Source organism: Tachypleus tridentatus, chromosome 11 (assembly GCF_004210375.1).
Source record: "Tachypleus tridentatus isolate NWPU-2018 chromosome 11, ASM421037v1, whole genome shotgun sequence".
Classification (NCBI taxonomy): Eukaryota; Metazoa; Arthropoda; class Merostomata; order Xiphosura; family Limulidae; genus Tachypleus; species Tachypleus tridentatus.
In genome coordinates, this window is record NC_134835.1 from 2,401,715 (window position 1) to 2,419,811 (window position 18,097).

Genomic DNA, 18,097 nt, shown 5'->3' on the forward strand with positions numbered 1-18,097 from the left:
AGTTTAATATTTTGGAATTTTTTCTTATACTTGTTGGCTTTTCTATAGAAGTTTATAGCTTACGATTTTGAGGGGTTTAAAATGACACGCCATTTATTACACCATTTGGATACTGCATTCAGGGATGCTTGAATACGTGAGGATGCAGTATGGGGATTACATGAGGTGCTCCAAATGGCGATATCGTCTGCATATTGTGAGATGAGGGTTGAGTTAAGTGAGGGAAAAGGTATGTCATTAACGTATATATTATATAATAGTGGGCTGAGTACTGAACCTTGGGGGACGCCTGCATTAAAACTGAAAGGGTGTGAGATTGAGTTGTTTATCTTGATACTTGCTTTACGATTGATGAGGAAGCTGGATATCCAGCGAACTAGGATAGGAGGGATGCCGATGGTTAAGGTTTTATGGCGAAGGCCATCATGCCCGACTGAGTCAAATGCTTTTTGGACATCAAGAAAAGTAGCGACAGTTGTTTGTTTCCTATTGAATCCTTTGAATATTGATTCTGTGAGACGTGCGAGGTGATCAGTGGTTTGTCTGTTTTTCCTACCAGAATTTTGATTTTCGCTGATTAGGTTGTTGGTTTCGAGATAGCAATTAATCCTATTGGTTATAGTTTTTTCCATAAGTTTCCCCAGTGTGTTCAGGAGACTGATCGGCCTGTAATTACTTGGAATAGTAAGATCTTTGTCTTTTCTTGGTATAACTCTAATTAAAGCGGATTTCCATATGTTGGGGTAGTATCCTGAGAGTAGAGAAAGATTGAAGACTGAGACAAGGTGCTTAAGGTTAGTGTCGGAAAGGTTTTTAAGAACTTGGTTACTAATGCAGTCGGGTCCAGGAGCTTTGTTTTTGATTTTCTTAAGAATAAGTTTGATTTCCGTTATTGTTATGGGTCGAGTGTAGTAAGAGTGGGGGTGATTGTCTGATTTGAGAGTGATGGGAAAATGGGGGGAGAACAAAGTTGGGTTTGATTTCACTATTTGGGTAGTTCGAAGATAATGAGGTTGATCGAAGGATGCGATATTTGGGGTGACAAAGGTGTTTGTGAAATACTGGGCGAAGAGTTTAGCTTTGTCGGGGTCGGAGGTTGCTGAGATATTGTTGTATATGATGTCGGGGTAATTGTTGGAGGGTTGGGTGTTAGTAATGGCTTTGATTTTCCTCCAGAATAAGGATGGGTTTGGGTATGATTTTCAATAGAATTACATAGGTTGTTCCAGTTTTCGGTTTGGAGGGTTTTTATCAGGGCTTTAATCTTGTTGTTGGTGCTGTTGATTTGGGTTTTTATGGCTGGATTACGAGAGGATATGAACTGTCGTCGTAGACGGCGTCTTTGGATTATTGCCTGGTGTATGTCGGGGTTGATTTTCCAGGAGTTGGGATTGGTATTGTATGTTGCGGTAGGTGTGGTACTTAATATGGCTTTTTGGATGGTATTGGTGATTTGAGCTGCATAATCTTCTATATCTGTTTCACACACGGCGGTTGTTTTAACTGAAGGTAACTGTTTTCGATAAGTTGGTTGTTGGTTCCAGCTGGCACGGGTGTAGTCGGGCAGTGGTGGGCGTGCGTTAGTTTTCGGTGAGGTGTTGGGATAAATTTGTATATAAATTGGGTAATGGTCGCTACCGATGTCATGGAAGACTTGGAAGTTGGTTAAAAATCTAGACTGACTGCTGGGGGCTATTACTAAGTCGAGGATGTCTTGCTCCATTGATATGCGTGTGGGTGGTTTGGTTGTTGTTTAGGGTGACAAGATTATTATGTTCTATAAATTGTGTAAAATGGTTCCGTTTCGGTTGGTTGTTCGGCAGTTAAAATCGGTATGTTTACTATTGAGATCGCCAATTATAATGGAGTTTGGAAAGGAATCGTGAATTTGCTGTAGTGTGGTGGTATCGGGTTTTGTTTGTGGGGAGACGTACATAGCGATTAGTGTAATGGGGTAGATAAGGTTTGAATCTGGCAAATGATAAATTCGTTATCGGAGGTATAGTTTAATTTAGGGAAGGAGATTACTAAGGAGTTGAGGTAAAGTATTGCAATACCTCGCTTATTGTGGTTAACAGGTGAGTGTTTTATGTTGTAGCCGGGAAGACTAAATTTAGTGTTAACTTTAGAAGGGTTTCATTTAGAAATAAGATATCTGTTTTGTTTTGGTAAGTAATTGGAATATTTCATATTTTTTATGGTTTAGACCTCCGCGAACGTTAATGTGCATTAAGTTAACCATTTTTTAGGAAAGGAAGTAGAAGAAAGGTGAGGGAGTACTTACCAATTTATTCGGTGGAGTCTTGGGAGGTTCCATAGTGTCTTCCACTGTTTCTCCTGAGAAATTCAAGCTGGATCCCCATTTGTACAGGGTTGGGAACATTGTTGGTTTTTAGATAGTTGCAAGTACTCTTCCAGGCTAGTGTACCAAGTTGATCCACATTGATGGTACCATCAAATAGGTTGGATAAGATATCGGTGACGATTACTGACACAGCTTGTAAAACGTCTACAAACTGTCTTGGTGAATAACTCACCTCGTTACTTCTTGATCCATGGGTTGCCTCAGCGTAGGTTTTCTTGGTTGTGCGGTTGGGTGCTGGAGTGGGTTGTTGGTTACTTCTAAGTGGTAGAGTGTCCGTTTGTGCGTGAGCCACTGGTGTGGCAAAACGGATTGATTTTTTGGTATTGGTAGGGATGTGTGATGTAACAGAAGTTGGTCGTTGCATGTTGAGGATAGCTTAGAATGTGGGGCAGCCCCGGTAGGATGAAGCATGAGGTCCTTTACAGTTCGCGCATCGGGTGGCTTCTCTCTCATTTGGGCATGCAGTGACTGGATGAGGTCCACTGCATCTGACGCAGCGGACAAGCGATCTGCATGCATTCGCGGTGTGACCGAAGCGTTGGCACTTGAAACACTGTAAGACTCTTGGGGCAGTGTTTCTTACTTCTTCGACTTGATGGTGGTTATAATACAATATGATTCCTGAGGAGAGAACTTTCTCGGCCGTTTTTTCATTGGGGATACTAATTTTTATTAGAGGTGTTGGAAGGCCAGTTTTGGGTGACTTGATGCGGATGAGTTTGTTGACTTCGATACTTTGTGTTTCTAATTCTTCCTTAACTTCATCCAAGGTTATATCAAAGGGAACACTACGGATGACGACTTCTTTTCCTGGAAGCTGATTACCCGGAATACGCGTTGAGATGTTGGCACCTTTAAAGGCATTATTAGGCCATGGCTTGAGAATTGTTCCGTAGCTATGGGGATCGGCACATTTGATAATAACCCTCCTCTTGGGAGCCGTCTTAATTCTTTGAAGATAACATGGGGGAACAGTTTTTTAAGTTCATTGGCAATTTCGGGAGTTCTTGTCGTGGCTGGGATTCCCTCGATGATTATGGCTGGTGGCAGCTTTGGTTGGACCTGAGTGTTGATAGATGGGGGTGGATTGGTTATGTTCTTCACAGGGGACGAGGTTTGTTGATGTTTGGGCTTGGATGGTTTTTCATGCATATCGGCTACTTCTAGAACGGTAGTATTGTCTTGGAGGGAAGTACATGAATTGTTATCACTAGAGTCTGAGATTGGCATGTTGTCCGATTCAGGCTCGCTGAACGAACAACAATCTGTGGCGTCTTGAAGGAGGTTAAGCTGGTCAGAAGTTGATAGAGCTTCACTGGTTGACCTGGTAACTCTTTTCCTGGTCATCTTGCGTTTGTAGTGGGTAGATCTTCAAATATGGTATTGGTAAACCTTAAGGTGCTTGGACCTGGTTAGTTATACCAATACCTGCCTGTAGTCACGTAGGCCAAAGAACTTTAGCTAGTATTACTAAAAGAAAAAATCGCTCGGTAAAACGCAGAGACTGAAAAACACGTCTGATGATCTAGGTGTCCGTCTCCTCTCATCTAAAAAAAAATAAAAGGCGGTGTTAGAGAAAGAGATAGGGGTGTTATAAAGCTTCACACGTTTTAATCTCTTATTGAGCCTACGGTGGAGCATTATAGCCTGGGTTTTAGAGGGATTGAGCGTGATTTTCCATTTATTGCACCAGCGAGTAATACAATCTAAAGCTTTTAGTATTTTATTAGCCGCTAGAGGGGGTCCCATGAGGTGGACCATAAGGCAATGTCATCTGCATATTGTGATGCATAGGTAGATGACGTAGTCGACTGCGGTAAGTCAGTGACAAAAGGGAGTACAGTAGGGGGCTAAGAACCGATCCCTGTGGGACACCTGCGTTGAAGGTAAATGACTGAAAAAGGTTAGAATTAATTGTAACTCTGGCCGTACGATTTTCGAGAAAATTAGAAATCCATCTAAGGAAAGTGGGGGGTACCTTGAACTTTAACAGTTTATATCTTAAGCCATTGTGCCAGACAGTATCAAAAGCTTTTTGCACGTCTAAGAATACCGCGACTGTGGCTTGGAGTTTGTTGAACCCTGCAAAGCTTGTTTCTACAAGCCTTACAAGGTGATCTGCAGTTTGTCTATTTTTGCGGCCAGCATTCTGAATATTTGATAAGAGGTTTTCATTTTCTATTTTCCAAAGCAATCTGGAAGTAATGATTTTTTCCATGAGTTTGCCAATACAATTTAGTAAACTAATTTGCCTAAAATCATTAGGGTGGTGTGAAAGAGATCCTTTCTTGGGTATTAGAGTGATAATGGCAGAATTCAATGCCTTAGGCAGATAGCCTGAGAAAAAGGAGAGGTTAAACAAATTAGTAAGGTGTGAAAGGAATTCATTAGAGGCATTTTTTTAGAATGACATTAGGAATGGAGTCTTCCTCAGGTGCTTTATTTTTGAGTTCTTTAATGTGTAGCTTGATCTCCGGTGTAGATATTGGGGTTGTTATGCTTTTGGTCGTGTAGGTATAAGTTATGTCTACTGGAAACTTAACGGAAAAACGTTCGTTATTGTCTGTGACATGAGAGTTCACTTTCACCTCATGATGCTTGTTGAAGTTTGGGTGTTGTGGAGTGCAGAAGGTGCGCTGGAAATATTTGGCGAACAGGTCGGTTTTTTCCCTGTCACTATTAGCGGTAGAATTATCGTATGTGATTGTTCCGGTGTCAGAGTTTTCGCGGCAAATATGTTTAAAGGTTTTCCAAAAGGTGGCGGGATTAGGTTTAAGGTGATCAAGATTTTTACAAAAGTTATTCCAGTTTTCTTTTGTTTTGTTCTAATAAGACGTTGTGTTATTTCTTATTTTGTTACTTTGAGGCTTAACTAAGGGTTCCGCGTAATGATATATTCGCGGCGGAGTTTTCGTCTTGCAATAATTAGGGAGTGAATTTCGGGGGTGAGTTTCCAGGAGTTAGGTGTGTATTGTGACGGTTTGGTAGGAACTATATGTTGTATGGTTTTTGATAGGGAAGTGGAAATTTCTTGGTAATAGTGTTCCATGTCGTCTTTGGTATTTGCGAGTTTAAGGTAGTCAGGAAGGAGTGTATTTAGGGGTCGGTTAAATGACGGCCAATCAGAATTTGAGAAGTTAAAAAAGTTATTAGGGGTATCAGTGATTGCGGGTCTGGTGGAATTATTCCAATTGGGATTACTTAATTGAAAAGATAAAGGGTTGTGATCTCCTCCGATGTTATGTACCCTGAAGTTGTGTATTAGATGTGTGATTGGTGGGGAAGCGATCACTAGATCAATTACACTTTGTGTTCCATTATGATGTGTATGTGTCGGTGAGTTGTTATTAATTACATTAAGGTTTTGTGTATGCACAAAGTTTACTAAAATTCTACCAGAAGTGTTTGTAGTGTAACCTCAGAGTGTGGGGTGCGACGCGTTAAGGTCGCCAAGTATAATTACATTATTAAATGTGCTAATAATGGAGTGCAGAAATGCGATGTCAGGGGTGCACTGGGGGGATATATAGCGAAGAGGGTTATATCGGGTAGTGGCGGTGATTTGATTTTACAAAGTATGTATTCGTGGAAGGTTGGTATGTTTTGGTCGATCAAGGTGATGTTCAAGTTCTGTTTGTGAAAAAGTGCGATACCTCTGGTGTTGGTGGTTTTTGGTTTTGAAATAACCTTATAATGGGGGAGTAGAAAGTAATTGTTATTGTTGAGTAGTGTTTCATTTATAGTAATAATAGAAGCATCTAGGTTAGTAGCTAATTCAAAAAGCTCGTATTTTTTATAATTATGTCCACCTTGAATATTAATGTGTAAGAAGGTAAAGAAGTTTTTGGTCTTACCTATTCGGAAGATTCGGAGAGCCCTTCAATGAGGCGTTGTTCGAGGGTATCGGGTGATAAACCTCGGATCCTCAAATAGTCCTGAGCTGCTTTACATGACGCGATAAGAAACTGGCCGAGGTCAAGATTTTCGTTGCCAGCAGCAATCATGACTTTAACGATGAAAGCTATTACATGTGACGGTTTAATAAATGATAGAGTGGCAGGTTTGGTTTTAGATGGGTCGTTTTCCTTACGTCGTGGCAGTGATGTTTGCTTTACCGTGTCAGCATAACTACGGGTCTCTTGTTTTCTGCTAGTAGAACGTTGGTACAACGTGGTTTGGCTGTGCAAGCGTTTTTGGTATGACCAAAACGCTGGCAATTAAAGCACTGTAGGATATTATAGTCGGGGAATTTAGGCTCCTCAACACGAAAGCGACGAACCACAGAATAATACCGTTTTTCAGGAAGGTGGTGGCTTGAGTGCTGTCAGTGATACTGACTTTAATGAGAGGTGTGACCTGCTGTATCCTTGCAGATTTTATTCTGGAAAAGTTAAAAAATTTGACTTCACGAAGGTTAAGTTCTTCATCAATTTCTTGGTCCGAGGTATCATAAGGTATACCTCGGATGACTATAGTCTTCCTCGGGAATTCTGATGGTACCCGTTGCGTTAAGGGGATGCCACTAAAAGCATCAGTAGGCCATGCTTTAAGGAGAATGGTATAGTCCTTGGGATATTCTGTTTTAATAAGTATCTCTCCACGGGGAAGCCGACGTACGTTGTTGAATGTGACTGTTGGAAATAGCCGACGAAGTTCGGCAGCTATTTGCGGTTGTCGGAACGTGGCAGGAATACCTTCTACAATGACTGGAGGTGGTGCTTTAGTGGTGACTGAGCTAGAAGAAGCACCTGCGTTAGCCGTGGGACGTGGTTCAGGGCATTTGCTTGGTTTAACCGAGCTCTTTGAGGATGTCGTGATAGTAGAGAGAGAATCGCTAGAGGTATTATGGTCATCATCTGTATACATGGCCGTGCTTGCGGCAACAAGTAGTTTAAGACGCTCGGCGCTGGTAAGGGACGGACCCTGCGAATTCGCAAACAAAAACGCTATTGGCTACTCTTCAATCCTGCAGCACGGAATTTAAACGAAGAGAAAAACTTCCTGCCAATGACGAACTACCATGCCTATCCTCTCCATAACCTCGTGTTACAAATTTCCCTGCTATCCAAGGCATGGTTAGGGTAGATTATTAGGCGCCCTGACCCTAAAAGTGGGTTTTCTCGGGACACTTCTATTTCCCCCCACAACAAAATTATTGGGTATGTCTATACCCAGTCCCTTAAAAGAGGTAGGTTATTCTGTCTCGTACTGTTCTTATATCTTTCTACACCCGATTACTTCATGTGTCGTCCCTCCCTTTCTCCTCCGACTTCATTTTTCTCCTACGTGACTATATCCAACCATCCTCAAGACATTCTTCAGAAACAACCCAAATATCCATTTATTTATGGTTACGATCGTTGGAACACCTGAGCAACCTCGTAGGTCCGCTGCATCTCACGTATCTTTCTTTGGCCATGCAATTGGTTTTTGTGTGTCCGAACCATTGACATTTAAAACATTGTAAAATAAGCTTGTGGTGTGTTTTCTCCGGTTCGGTCGTGTGGTTTGTGAAGAATAGAAAGCAACCGTCTTGTAGTAGTTTGTCCTGGTCGTTTTTATTGTTTATGGTTACTTTGACTAGTGGCGTTATTTGTTTTCCTTTAAAAGAGATAATTCGTTCTGATTGTGAAATGTCATAACCTTGTATTTTCAGTTCCTCAGCGATCTCGTTATCTTCGATGTCGAAATCGACACATCTGATAACGACAATTAACATTGGAGTGTTGTGTTTTGGTGTGTTGATAGTGGCTTTAACCCCAAAGGCATCCTTGAGCCAGTGGGCTAAAATGTGTTCGAATTCATTAAACAGGATGCCCGGGTAATAAGCCCTCAGATGTTTTACGATCTGACGGATGCATGTCGTGTTGTTTATTCCTTCAATAAACAGAGTTGGGATTCTGTTTTGAGGAATGTTGTGTGATTGTATTTTTGAGACAGTGGTGGTGTTTTTAGTGTTATCAGTGTCGTTGCTGGGGTTTTCAGATTCGTGTTTCATTAGACCTATTAGAGTTACTAGCGTAATTTGTATTAGAGTTAGTAGCGTTGGTAATATTATTAGAGTTAGTGGCGTTGTAAATGTTACAATTAGTGGCATTATTAGTATGATGGTTAGTGGCGTTATTATTGCTAGACTTTATATATTTACAAAACATTCATTAAACCTCTAATAGAATATGGAGCCATGGTAACATGCAAAATTAAGAAGGAATTACTACTATTACAAAGACACAAAAAATCGAGTTATACGACTCGCACACCGCCTTCCACTTTACACAACATCTGAATATGTTCAGAAACACATTGAAATCTTGCAAATTTCCGAACGATTCATTAAACTAGCTACCAAATACTATAAAAAAAAACCACTAATCGTAACGCATTCGCTTCCGACTTCAAAAACAAATCAGCTACTCCTAAATCCTAGTGTAAATATTTATCTCCATATAATTTTATCCTCCATCACTCTAACACAACGTAACTCTTGTTTCAATTTTTTACTATATATAAGTAACACTTTACTTTCCGGCATCAAGATTTACCTATCTTTTATTTACTTAACCGTCATTTTTCCCACAAATGTTGGCTCTAAGCATTGTTGACACTGAGTGGAATAAAGGTTCTTCCTCATCCTCCAGTATCTTATGCTGTCACTTATTTCTGTACAATATATTGTACTTTGAGCCAATGACATACAATTTTTAACTGTAACTGTTAGCTTTGCAGCATGGTGCATCTTCTGAGGCTGCACTCCATTTGAATTCAGAATTTAATCTTAACGATACCAAGTGATTACGAGTCATTGTTCCAAACAATCTAGCTCACGAGATTGAGTCCGTATTTGGCCCCACAAATATCGTGTACTATTTTTGGTGCTCCAGCGTTTATAAGCCAAAACAAGAGACGGGAATAAAGACATATTGAGTACTGGGGTTCTTTTCTTTCTCAAAGAATCGACTTCCTTTGTGGAACGGAAAATTTAAGACTCGCTTCTGTACTTGTTGTACCATTACTGATTAAGTTTTGGTCTGTCTTGTTTTCTATAGAAATCTGAATGAGAGGTGCTAAGGACTGTTTAATCAAAAACTTTTCAGTGGCAGAAACAACTGATGATATAACCTCTGAGAAATTTAGCCCACAAATTGAAGTTCTGCAAGGAATTGTATTAAGTCTTATTGTATTCTATGTACTTCGGAAATACCATGTCCGAGACTTCTTAATGGCAATATTAATATTGCCCAGTATGCCAATGATATCAAGTACTGGGTGACAAATTACTCTTGTTTAATATCAATTAAAAATGTACGATTAGCATTATTGAAATTCGAATTATGGTGTAATTTAAATCCAGACACAATAAAGTTCATTGTGTTCTGTTGGAAAAACTGACATCACTAAAAATATTAGAAGCATTAAAGGGTGTAACTTAAAAATTATAATAAAGAAATAGAAGAAGTAGAAAATTTATTTTACGTGTCCTTTAGAACAGAACACTGGACTGAAGGGACCATTTGGTTAAAAAATGTTGGACGATAGTTGCTATATTGAAATCAAATATTTCTACATATATAACGGATGTTCTACCAAGACTATCATTAAAATTCGTAATCTATTGAAATTTTAATTGCTCATGCTGGGATGGCGGGGTCGAACATAAGATGAAATTGTTACAATGTTTGCAAAATTATATATTATAAGAATCGCAACCAGATTTTCCATTGATTTCTGCATAAGGAATACTATGCCAACAATATCAAATCATTTTAAAAAAATATTCCAATTAAATATTATAATAATGACAATTTGGGCATTATCAAAGAATTATAAAGAAAAAATACTTTGAAAAGACCAAATAAATGACTCGTTTGAGTTTTATTGTTGTTAATATAAGTATAAATTTATTCTGATATAAGACAAGTATTAAAATAGTAGTTTTCAATTCTAGAATCCAGAATAACTTAAAACAATTATCATTTACAGTTGTTAAATAGTAGCGCTGAGTTAGTATAAGCATTGCACGCAACTGCAGGTAGAACGTTCATACTTTATACCACCAAGTAAATTAGAGAAACTATTAAATGAAGTTGAAAGAAAATTGCATCCACACAAGAGAATTACATGTACATGAGCTGATGTGAAGACAGCCAGCAGTGAGGGATATGCTAAGAATGTTTATAGATACCTGAGAAAAGAGCTGACAGGATGTTTAGATTATATGAAATCATACCGTCACCATTAGCATTAGCAGAGTTAAGTGATGAACGTATTTATGTGCTAAATTCTTTAGAACGACCCATTAGAGTATGTGACCCTAGTTTAGCAATTTGTACGGTTCCCATTACGGCTTGAGCTATGGAATATTTGCAGGAATTAAAGATAATCGAATTATCTCAAAAGAAAATTATCCATAAACAGTTTTACTCTGGAAAGACCCCAGGAACTTCGTTATTTTATGTGAAAGATGAACTTGCCTTATTGGTAGTACGCCTTAAATCAAATGCAGATCAGTTTGATTATCGAAACAGTAGATATATTAACTAGAAATTGTTCTGCTCATAGCCAAGGAATTACAGTACTCTCTAGTTTTAGAAGTAGAATAAAATATACAGGAATTCCGTTAAATATAAGAGTACCTGATTGGTAAGAATGTTGATTATAAGAGTCGAAATTAATTCGGAAAATAAACGTAGATTCAGATATTAAAAGACTGTCCAAAATATTGGATGAAATCCGAAACCTGACCCCGTTGAGAGTAGGGTTAAGTATCAAGAAATTTCAACAACATATAAATCACTTGAGAGCTACATCAGTAGTAAGTAGGTTAGATAAATGGAAGTTGATTAATTCAGTTAACATTATGCTTAGTAGTAATACTAGTAAGTGTGGTGTTATATACAGTACGTGAAAGATTGGTTTTAATGACATTTTGAAAGTTAGATGGGCTGTGTAAATTCAAAAATAAAAATAAAATTAGCACAGAGCCAGGCAACAATAGAGTTGTCTTACTTGGTTAGAGGCCACCGAAGTGGTTAAATTATGTGATTATAACCCATCTAATTAGGATACAGAGTGATTGTATAATAGCTGATATCAAAATTCAGTTAGTTTAACCAATTGGTGAGGTTAGCTGATTATAAAATTAATATATAGATAAAAATTATTAGGAAAATAAAATGTATGTGATAGAGAATGTTCGAGAACTCAAATGAAGAGTTTGAGATCCAATGTCCGAGAATAGAAGATTATCTACAAGAGAAGTGATGAAATATCACCACAGAAGTAAATCAGTGACAGATAAAAGGAAACCAACATTACGACAGTACGAGTGTTGAAGAAAAACAATGTGAACAGAGAAGTGTTGAGTGAAAAACAGAAGTGTGTTGGTTTGCTTACAGCAAAACCACTTTGGGGCTATCTGCTGAGCCGACCGAGAGGAATCGGGCCCCTAATTTTAGCGTTACAAATCCGTAGACTTACCCCTGTACCAGCGTGGGAGTTGTAAACAGAAGTATGAAGTATGTATCAAATATTGAAGTGTGCTACTGTCATAAGTCCAGGAAGAAGTCCAAATGGTTCAAAAGTTGTTAGTGACTCGATATACTATAATGAAGCATAGTTAAAGCTGTTATAGATCCCTTAAATCAAGTAAAATTATTACAGGAGAACTAACGCAATAATAGTAATGATAGAAGGTAAATATTCCCTGAAAGAACTATCTTGGACTGTTCTACCACTTAGACCGATAATTATTGCTAGAAAGCTCCAGTTTCAAAGGAAAAACAGTATGAAGATGAAAGACTTGTAGGTTGGTGTGCCACCTATCTTCATGAACTGACTTGGAAAGACTGTGTGCATGATTTTTTTCAAATAATAGCTCCATATAAGGACGTGTGTCAAATTTTTGATTAAGTGTACACGAAGGATTTAGAAAAGAAATTAATTATTAAAGTAATGGGAGTAACGTGTATAAATTTAGAGAACCATGTAAGAGGATGAGAATCGATGACCCGGTTATGTGTATTTACTACGCGTATCCACGTGAACATTGTGCAAAATGGCCTGATGATTGTGTTGTTAATAGCAACGAGACTATATTGCAACATTTCTGACAAGAATTTCAAGGAAGGCACAAGAAGTATATATTAATAAAAGAAAAAAAGTCGAGAATCATTATATGTTGAAACTGAAGCTTCTGTGATATTTTTAATTTTATCAATTTTCCTTTGTTTATTATGGAATAGTATATAGTTAAATGTTTCAGTTAAGAGATATGTAATTTTATGTTACTATAATCAATATTAATAAGTAGATATTTTAACAGATGTTAACAGACATAATATTAATGGAAGAACAGCAAACGATGACCGATGTGTAAATAGAAGGATGGATACAAAGAGTTTTGGCGATGAAATGTTCATTAAGGAATTTATTTTTTTTTTTTTGTAAGGAGGGAGAAGTGAGGAATCGCTAGATATCTGGATGTGTCAAATAATTATTAAAATAAACAGGAAGTAATGAAGTATAACAAAATATGTTTACGAAGCAATGTTTTTACAATATTGACAACTAAACATACCAAGTAAGTTGTCGCCGTATGATCAAATTACTTCTAGTTTAACAAGAACTGACGCTGACAAGGTAAAGAATAGTTAATTAAGACATTCGGAAAAAGCCGTCAATAGACTTGTGCTGCATATTTAGGATAGAAGAACTAGATGCTCTCAATGTTAAAAGATTGTATGAAACTTTGAGATATGGTATGAGATAATATTTATTAAGTAGGGAGGAGTGAAACATTGATATATATATATATCAAATGTTTCAGATAATCTTATGTAATAAGAAGGGTGATACAGTGAAATATGGGTGCAGAAGTATTTAAACTTTTTTGTTCATATATTTTTAAATGATTATAAAACTAAGATCAGTTAAAAGAAACATGTTTAGCAATTTTCTGCTGTATATTTAGAATATAACAAACTGACACTACCGATGTCAGTAAAAAGGTTATGCAAGCTATGGACGCTGCATTAACGAACCAGAACTAGGAAGAACCTTTGAGAACTAGACGACAGTTGGGGCTAATGATCAGACAGAACAATAATTGTGGAGCTTTACATTTACAAAACAGGAAGGCAGCCTGCACTATGATAGAATATTGATGCAAGAGGAAGAGACTGACTATACACCTTCACTAGTTGTGACCATTGCATATTCAGAGTTGTTTTCATCATTAGTTGTTGCCCACGATCATAATACAAGTGATCAACTAAGTATCGGAACTACTTGCGGGTAGTTGTACATACTATTTGATGGATCGTGAGGAAATATTCGAATGAAACTTCATGTAACAGCCGAAAAATCAGCTCTCCCGTGATAAAAGTTGTTTCCAGACTCAACGAGTTCTCCTCAACAACAGAAATTCTTACAATTGTCCACAAAGCACTCTCTCGTGAGAAAGAAATAGCCTGTAGGCTATTAATGAGACATTTTCTCGTAAGAACTCTTTGTAAGTATTCTAATGCCATAATTCTTAAACATTGGTCATCACATTAAGTACTGTAGTGTTAAATGAATATTTAGTAAAAGTGTTAAGAAAATTTATAAAAGTTAATCTGTTTGAAAAGATGTAACTATGTATGTAAGATATAACTATAAAGTTATAACTATATAACTATATATAACTATATGTTGGATGTAACTATAAAGTATATGAAAACATGAATGAATTCTTACTCTGAAATTTCTTTTATTATGCCTTTTAAAGCATAAAGTATGTGTTCCATTTTCCCAGTACATTTTTATGTAAAATAAATAAATCTTATGACAGGTAGTATTAGAAGCTCCAAAAACTAACCACAACCCAACCAACCACTCAGCCTGCCTAATGTTACTAAAACAAGCAACAACATAAACATGGCAACCACATAAAGAAATAATAGAAATGATTAAAGAAAGAAGGAATCTGTGAAGACAATTCATACAAAATAGAAATACAGCACTAAAGACCCATATAAACACTATGAGAAAGTTTCGAGATCTAAAACAAGACAGTTAAAACAACATTTGTTCCCAACTAAACTAGAAAACTGCCTTAAAACTATTCTGAACGCACCTAAAACGATTCATAAACACTGGAAAACCAAACAATGAATACCTGCCACTAAAAACTCCCAACAAACCGGCACATATTAACTCTTGAAAAGGAGGAGGTATTCAAAGAACATTTTCAAAGACGTTTAAAATACACCACGAAGCAGACATGAACACATTTGTATAGAAAATCAGTTTCATACAATTAAACAAAAATTATTGAAACAACGAAGTTCCCAGTAAATACAAAAATTAAATTAACAAAATTTGATTGTACAGAATATCGAATTATATTACCTCCCAAAAACCAAAACAGAAATGGAAGTTTAAACTAGTCATAAAAAGAAAGCACTCGGAGATATGAACATTTATCATTGATTTCTGGATATATCCAAGTTTTTAGACGCATGCAAGAGTCTTTGTTCCGTAAGAAGAAAAGCCAGCAAATAAACCGAACAGTTACTGTCTGATCAGTCTAACAAGGTGTATAAGAAAAATTCTCAAAAGAATAATTAGTGATAGATTTTTAAATAACTTCTAAATTACCCGAAATTCACAATGCACTTTGAAACCTGCTGCAGACTGGTCATACAGACCACACGTTTGTGCATAAGTCCTAGACAAAAGAAAATAGTTGGTCAAAACTGTAACCAATCTGCAGCGAAGTTGGAACACCTTTTTCTTCTAATTCTTGTCTTTATATATATATATATATATATATATAAAGACATCTAAAGTACAATAGATGGTTGTATCTGAAGAAGCTTGTTTTCACGTTAGTCGTTCCAAGTCCACTGCCAACAGGCGACGAGCAGACCTTTGAATGCAGGACCACAGTCTTGTGTATGGAACAGAAACAGCAGTGATAGCACCAGTTTTTGCTGTGATGTAAGCGAGCTTCTTCTTTCGAATGTCATCGTTGCATGGAATACAAAAGAACTAAATAGAAGTAAACGTTAAAGAGAACTTTTCGAGCATGTATAAATAGTACAACTTGAGCATTGCTGAACTTCTATGTAATCGAAGGCAAGAAAAATGGCGTACACTTTGGCAGTTTACCCAGAAACTGTAGAGGGAATTCTCTGTGCAACCATGACAGAGCCCACAGTCACCTGATTTTGAACCATCTGTATAAACAGGAATGGAAGGATGTTTCGAAAGATCTTTAGCAAATAAAAGATGATACTTTCAATTGCGTTTTTCAGATGACCGAAAGAAAAGTCACATTTGTGGATGGTAATAATCCATGGTGGGGTGAGATGACCAGAAGATACTGTGGTGTCATCCATAGAAGGCCCACTTCATCCAAATGTATCCGGATACCCAGGCTAAAAGGAACGATTGCAGTTCGTCTGTTCTGAAAACACAACGTCGGGTTGGATTCTGTGGCAAGGGTCAACGTTTTGAAGCATATAGCAAAGCCAGGTGCTAATGGCATCAGTGAAGAAGAGGTTTATGAGACTCTGTGTACTAACTCTTTACTAAGGAGGTGCTGAAAGTCCAGTGATGATGACCTGGGTATAGCATCTTCACAACCGAGGCCATAGAGCTGTAGAGTATAGTCGAGCTTAAGCAAATGGAAGATGTTTATTACTCTTGTACATTTCACTCATAACTGCTTGATGTGTGGTATAAAGGTAAGCTTCCGTTAAAGATAAACTACAATAACTTTGTATCAGAGACCACAAGAACTACAAATTCTCAAAGTCAATGCTTGGGATTGGGGTGAATACCCTTATGGCAATAAAAGTGCATGAAAATGGTTTCAGAGAGAGAAAAGAAGCTGAATCCTTTTCCTGGGGGTTCTTTTCCGTCATTCGATAAACCTCTGAATGGAAAGAGGTGATCACTATGACTATGTCTTGTTAGCTGAGAAAGTGGAAGATCAAGCAGAAGTGACAGACACTTGCTGAAAGTTTTCTGGGTTGCAGGTACTAACTGGCTATCAGAAAGCAAGATCGAAATTGAAACAGAATTATACTGAAAACTAAACATCAAATTTTTTCCCCATATGACTTCAGAACTTGTAGTAGAAGAGATAGTGGTTGTGAATTTAATCCAAGATTTCTTCTGGCTTTGAAGTCTTACCTGCCAAGCATGTGCACGGGACCACTGAGAAGCAATGCAATTAGAAAGTGTGGGATACATAATAAGGTATTCTTGGCTCTTTTTTAGCTTTTTTGTAGCATAGACAAGGACATGTCGAGGTATTAAAAATATATTGAGCAACTGCATGGATAATATAGTAAGACACTGCTACCACGTAGTGGTCTAATGATGGCTTACAAATGACTGCACCATTAAATTTCATGAGAGAATTAAAACATGGTTGGATGGCTTGTTCCTGCTTCCTCCAGGGCAAGTAAGTCAGGTGGCGCTGACCATGGGCAATATCTCTCAAAATGATCAGTACCCAGTGGGTGACTTTCAGCCTCCACGAAAAGTGGAAAATATTGAAGGGGAGCAGATTGAGAGATTAGTAGCAATAAAAGGCTGACCAGGTGCATTACAATAAAGTATAAGAACCAGTACTGAAGACATAAGTTTTGACGTAAGAGCACTTTTTCAGAGACGTTATGTCCATTAAAGTTATCCAGGATTAAAAAGGGAGACAGCAACTGTTCAAGAACAGCATCAAGGTCTGATTGATTATAGGTCTTTCCGGGAGATAGATAGGGAGAACACACAGCAATTGTATGACCTGTACAAAGAACTGCTGATGGGTTAAGATAGGCACACAGAATGATAGATTTTACCAACGTTCTGAATGATTCCTAAGTTAAAATGGAAACTTCGACAGTTTCACTGCATCAAAATGGCCGTTTTCATTTACATGGAAAAAAATATACAAATATACAAGGCTTACATCCGTCCACTAATAGAGTACGGATGTCAAGTAACATACAATATGTCAAACAACACACTCCAAAAAATCCAAGTGCAACAAAACAGAATATTAAAATCCGCATTCAGTTTACCATCTTTTACGCCAACAAATTATCTACACCAAATTAGTAATTTACCACCTATAAGAGATAGAATAACAGAACTTTCTCTCAAATATTATCTAAAAGCAGAAAATAGAAACAAACTAACGGCATCACTAAGCCACTTGTTCTAACAAAAAATACCTGAATACTAACAACAACACCATCGCCACTAATTCTAAGAACACCACCACTGTCACAAAAACACACGATTCTCCTTACTACAGAATCCCAACTCTGTTCATCGAAGGAGTAATTAACACAACACGCATCCCACAGATTGTCAAACAACTGAGGGCCTATTACCTGGGCATTCAGTTTAAAGACATCAAACGTCTTCCTAATGGAAGAATCATGCTGAAATGTTCCGAACCGCAAGAGTTTGCGCATATTTTGGCCCAAGGATGCCTTCGGTGTTCAAGCCACTATCACAACACCAAAAACCAACACACCAAAACTAACAGTCATAATCAGAGGTGTCGATTTCGACATTGAATATCATGAAATCACTGACGAACTAATAATTCAAGGCTTTGACATTGCATCATCGAACAGAATCATCTCATTCAGAACGAAACAAAAAACGCCACTAATCAAAGTAACCGTCAACAAAAAAAAAAAAGACGATCAGGAAAAATTATTAAAAAACGGT